The sequence below is a fragment of the Hyaena hyaena genome, unplaced genomic scaffold (assembly GCF_003009895.1).
Source record: "Hyaena hyaena isolate Hyena2069 unplaced genomic scaffold, ASM300989v1 scaffold_493, whole genome shotgun sequence".
Lineage (NCBI taxonomy): Eukaryota > Metazoa > Chordata > Mammalia > Carnivora > Hyaenidae > Hyaena > Hyaena hyaena.
Genome location: NW_024081125.1, coordinates 604,352 through 609,985, shown reverse-complemented (window position 1 = coordinate 609,985; position 5,634 = coordinate 604,352). Strand labels below are relative to the sequence as shown.

Sequence of the window (5,634 nt, the reverse complement as noted above, 5' to 3'; positions counted from 1 at the left end):
CGGTTCTTCTGAGTCCAGAGCTAGTGCATGTTCCATGCTATCATGCTGCTCTTCAAATGGTTAGTGGGGAAAAGGCTGGGCAGTAGCAGAGTAAGCCTGTGAACAGCACAGTACCATGTGCTGAAGGGCAGAGAGCAGGTTTGCTTCATGTCAACAAGGAAGAACAAAGAGAGGGGATTTCAGGTGAATAAGTTAAATACAGCAAGCCAAGGCACCCATCTGTCTATCCATCCATCCATCTATCCATCTATCCATCCATCCATCCATTCATCCATCCATCCATCCATCCATCCATTTATCCATTTATCCATCCATCCATCTATCCATCCATCCACCCATTCATCCATCTATCCATCCACCCATCCATCCATCTATCCATCCATCCATGTGTCCATCCATCCATCCACCCAAAACTTTTGGACTCTGTGCTCGCTTCAGCCGCACATATACTAAAACTGGAACCACACAGAGAAGATTAACATGGCCCAGTGCAAGGATGACACACAAAACTTTTGGACTCTACTGCACAACAAAGGCCTCATAAACACTTCAGAATTGACCCAAATTGAGCCATGGCCTTTATACCCCACATCAACCAGTCATTGGATGCAGACGCCCTTGGGAAGTGAGTGTGAGCCTGAATGAAGGCAATCAGCAGAGAGAGAGACTCAGGTGAGGGCTGTTGGCGGCCCTCACTCCCTGCAGGTGGGGGAAACACAGGTTGTCATTCTGAAGGGACATCTTGGGTGCCACTGGACTGGCCCCACCACACCCTGCTCTGCTGATCTCCATTTGACTATTTATTCCCACTCTGGCCTCCTCCACGAGAAGGTGGGCTCCTCTTTCTTATTTTGTTCACAGCTGTCTGTGTCTGCAGAGCCTAGAACAGTGCCTGGCCCAAATAAGCAGCCGCTGAATGAAATGAAGGAGGGGACAGACACAGCAGCCACTGTCACTGCATGCTTACAATGTATCAGGCACCGTGCAAAATGCTTTGCAGGAAGTATCTCATTTAATCCACAGGACAACCCAAGAGGTGAGTACTATTATTCTTGTTTTATAGAGTTAGGAAACGGGACTTAAAGAAATCAGGTCATCTGCCCAATGGCACACTGAGAAGAGGCGCTTAAGTCCAAATTTCAAGGATTCTATGCAGTCATTGGCTCCAGAGATTTCCTCTAGTTTATGATGTGCTATCCCTCTGGGCAGGTGCAGAGAGAATGGGGTCTGCTAGGAATTCAGGAAGGGCTGGGGACCACTCGAGGTAGTGTAGGAGCTTCCACAGAGATACGCCCAGGACTCAACTCCTGGCTGGGAGGGACCCACATCCCATCACATGGCCCTCCATAGCTCATGCATGCTGGCAATCTTGAGTCCCCACGTCCCCCACCAGGACTCTTCCCAACCTCCAGACCCTCATGCTCTCACCGAGTATCTCTCAGGGATCTCAGATGTAACATGGCTGAACCAGACCCCATCAAACTCCTCCTCTACCAGCCTTCCCACATCAGAGTGGCACCGCCAGCCACACACTCGTGTGGCCACACACCCGTGGGTACCTTTCCTTGCTCCCTTCCCTTCACCCCCACATCCTTCAGCAAGACCTACAACTCCACCTCCAAATTAAATCCCAAATCCATCTACTTTAGTCCATTTCCACTAAGTGGCTCCTAGGCTGGCCGACCAGTATCTTTCATTTGAACCCCTGCAAAAGCCTCCTGCCTGGTTTTCCTTCTCTCTCTCCATGCATACCCTGTCTTCCCACGTGCCAAAAGTCAAGAACTGTGAAGGGGCTGAGATCTTACTCATTTGAAAGCTGACAAATCATGCTGGTTTCATGGATGGTGACCGGAGACACGAGACTGTTGGGTCAGAGAGAGCAGACTTCACCACTCACAACAAAAGCAGTGGGCAGTGCCAACATGCTCACTGAAGGTCCCTTAGCCCTGACTCCTACGGGGGTGACATGGATGGGCCTAGACGGATGCTGACACATGTAGTGGCTTTGCATTATAAGAGAGGCACCCTGAGCCTGGGGACCTGTTCTTTCATAGCAGGCAGGGAATGAATCTGCTCTCTGTCATGACGGGAACGTTACTTCACATCTCAAGCTTACTCACTGCAAACACAATCCTGAGAAATTACTCAAGTAAAGAGTGGTCAGAGCCTTGCATCCACAGGATACACAATAAGATGAATGCCCACTGATCTAGAACAAAATTCAGACTATTTAACATGACTTGCAAGGCCCAGAGTGATCTGGCTCCTGCCTGCCCCTCTGATCTCACCTCCCAATCCCCCTGCCCCCATTCATTCTGCTTCTGCCACACAGACCTCCTCAGGGCCTTTGCACTTCTTCCTCTCCTGTCTCTTCCCATGGGTGGCTCCTTCTCACCCTTCGGATGGCACTTCCTTGAGGAAGCTTTCTCTAACCATTCCAGAGAACACTGCCTTCCACCTTCATCGTTATATCATACAAATCCTATTCTTTTCAAATGTTGTCACACTCTGGCATGACCCTTCCTTGTTTCCTCCAGTTGAGTGTCACCCCTTAAGGGCAGGAACCTCATGTGTCTCATTCCCCACTGCATCCCCAGAACTCAGAACAGGGTCTAGAAGCTAAAAAAATATCTGCGGAAAATATAAATGCAAGGCAAGGAGAATCCCCAGCTCAGGAGGCTGGAGGCTCTGATAGTGGCCCTGAGGCTGGGAAATGCCAACCAAGTTGCTTCTCAGTGCTTTAGAAACATAAAACCTGGCATGACTCAGCTTAATACCAGGGTGCAAGGGCTGTGTGACTCAACATTATGCTCCAAGCACTAGGCTTCTCTTTGTAGCAGCCTCAGAGAACATCAGTGGGGACACCGCGGCATGATTGTAGGGGAAGCCAAGTGATGGGAAGTGGCCAAGTGATGGAAAGTCTTCAAAAAGTATATATAGAGATCTGTTGTTTAAAGAAAAACAACTAATTCTCTCATAATGATGTATTTGCCCCTTTTGTGGGGTGAGTAAGAGCTTGAGCTCTGGACTCAGACTGTCCTGAGTTCAAGTCCTAGCTCTGCCTGCCTTCATCCCCGTGAGTCAAGGGAGGAAAGCTTTTAGCTCTGACAGCACCATCTGGAAGGTGAAGAAGGGGACAGATTTTGGTGGGAAGATAAGGGAGCCTTCAGATCCAGAAACTGCAAGGATGTAGGATCTTCCCAAGGACATTGCCCAGGAGGCAGCTGTGAGTTCAGGGCCTGGATAATAATGAACCAACCACGTGAAAGGCAATGACAGCTCAGGTCATCAGGATGGGAAGGTGCTCAGGAGAACAATCCTTGACTCCTCAGAGTGCCCAGAGGTAGAAGAGAATCCAGAGCCAGAAATGGGGACTAGAAAGAATATTGCAGAGTTGAAGACAGAGAGAGGTGGTGTCTTCTCTGAAGATGACAGAGGAACCAAGAGACAAGGGCTGATTGGGGGGGGCGGGGGGGGGGTCAGCAGAGTCTATGCCTCACCAAAAAAGGATGAGGCTGCTCATTACCTGAGTGAGCATGGCTGACTCCCCTAACCTCTCTGAGCCTTTGGAAGTGATAAGTATTGTCAGTAGTAATACTAACATCAGGAGGAATAATAAACCCGGAGGCTAGCAAATCCCTTCCCTTGGACCTGGTTGGGGATGCAGTTGGGGCTCTTTTCACTCAGCTGCTACCCTTGTCAACCTCAAAGAAGGTCTGAGAATTGGCTACAAAATGGCAGCTGGGTTGCCATGGAGCAGTGGGGCAGAAGGGTAGACTTTGTTGCAAGCTGGATTCAAGGTGAGGGACCCCGAAGAGCCAAAGCAATCTTGAAAAAAGAAAACCAAAGCAGGAGGCATCACAATCCCAGACTTCAGGCTGTATTACAAAGCTGTGGTCATCAAGACAGAATGGTCCTGGCACAAAAACAGACACTTAGATCCATGGAACAGAATAGAGAACCCAGAAATGGACCCGCAAATGTATGGCCAACTCATCTTTGACAAAGCAGGAAAGAATGTCCAATGGAATAAAGACCGTCTCTTCAGCAAGTGGCGCTGGGAAAACTGGACAGTGCCCTGCAGAGGAATGAACCTGGACCACTTTCTCACACTGCACACAGAAGGTGAGGGAAAGGACAGGCAGCTGTTTCTTAGGGCCTGGCTGTACACAAGAGGAGTCTCAGTAGACCTCGTGTTTGTCTATTTGCCAAACACGGCCTGGTCCCCTCCCAGGTGCCAGGAGTGTGCCAGGCTCTCAAGGTAAAAGATAAATGACCCCCATCAGCAGCATGTCGCAGAAAGAGCAGGCCAGCCCTGCGCTCACATACAAGAGCCCATGACTACGAAGGAAGTGAGAGCATTCCCCTCCAGCTGGCCTCATAGGGCTGGCTTAGAAAGTGGGGCAAGGAGGCCTCTTGTGAACACAGTTGCCTTTGGGGACAGACTACGTCTGTCCTCCTGGAGGTCACGCCTGGTGCCCCCAACCAAAGTGAGGGGGTCCAGAGGAGCCAGGCAAAGCTCCCCAAGGATTATGGACTGTGGCTCATCACCCTGCCTGCCCCCTTTTGCCAAGGAGGCCTGATCGGTGCCCTGTGGATACATGAGAATCCATCCAACCCATCCCTCCCTCTAGCCTCCCTGCATCTGTCCTGGCTTCCCATCATCAGTGACCCCCATTCATGCCAGGAGAATGTGCCATTCACAGACCAACAAACACAGGGCATCCACGCACCTCTGGTACCTGATCTCTCTTGGCAACTTCAAGGGGCAGAGAGTGTCTGGCGCTATGGGCTGGGAGCACCGATTCTTACAAAGCAGATTCTGGGGACACCTGGGTGGCTTGGTGGCTTGAGTATCTGACTCCTGTTTTTTGGCTCAGGTCATTATTGCATGGTTTGTGAGATCGAGCCTCACATCGGGCTCTGTGCTGACAGCCTGGAGCCTGCGTGGGATTCTCTCCCCTTTCTCTCTGAACGGACTAATGAATGGATGAATGAATGAATGAATAAAAAACATTAAAAATTTTTTTAATAAAAAAGTAAATAAAAAGCAGATTCTGGAGACACAGCACAGACGTACTGAATTAGAATATCTGAGGTGGGAAAGGGCCAGGGAATCTGAGTGGTGAAACTCAAAACCACCCCTGGTGGTGATTCCTTGGACGAGGCCAGTGTGGGCCTTTCTGCTTCACTTGAAGCCCATGGGCTGGACTTTCTCACTCGTCTCCCAGATCCCTGCACCCCCTTTGCCACCTTTCTAGGTGCCCATGAGGCTGCCCTGCGTGGAGAACCTCACCCAGGCTCCGCGTCCTCTGGCTCTCTGCTGGGTCTGGACGATGGGAAGCAGGGGCAGGAGACCAGAGGCAGAAGAAAGGGGGTGCCGTTCGCTGCTCATCCTCACTCCCTGCTGGGTGGTCTCTGGTCAAGGCCACGGGCAGCCCTCTCTTGAGCTACTTCCCACCCTGTCCCTTCACGGCAGTACTAACAGCTTCCCTCCCTTACTAGCCCTGCACATCCCGCTGACCCTCACCCTTCATTCTGCTGTGTATGCCATCCAGTTCTACACAGCCCTCAGTCTCTGCCAAAGTGTAGTCTACCTCCACCTCCAGCCTTGGGAGAAGGTTCTAGAAGCTG

General features: G+C 50.8%; 1 pseudogene; it reads left to right on the top strand.

Moving 5' to 3' along the window:
• Positions 1 to 425: 425 nt before the first annotated feature.
• Positions 426 to 524, top strand: LOC120246921 (annotated as a pseudogene).
• The last annotated feature ends 5,110 nt before the right edge of the window (positions 525 to 5,634 follow it).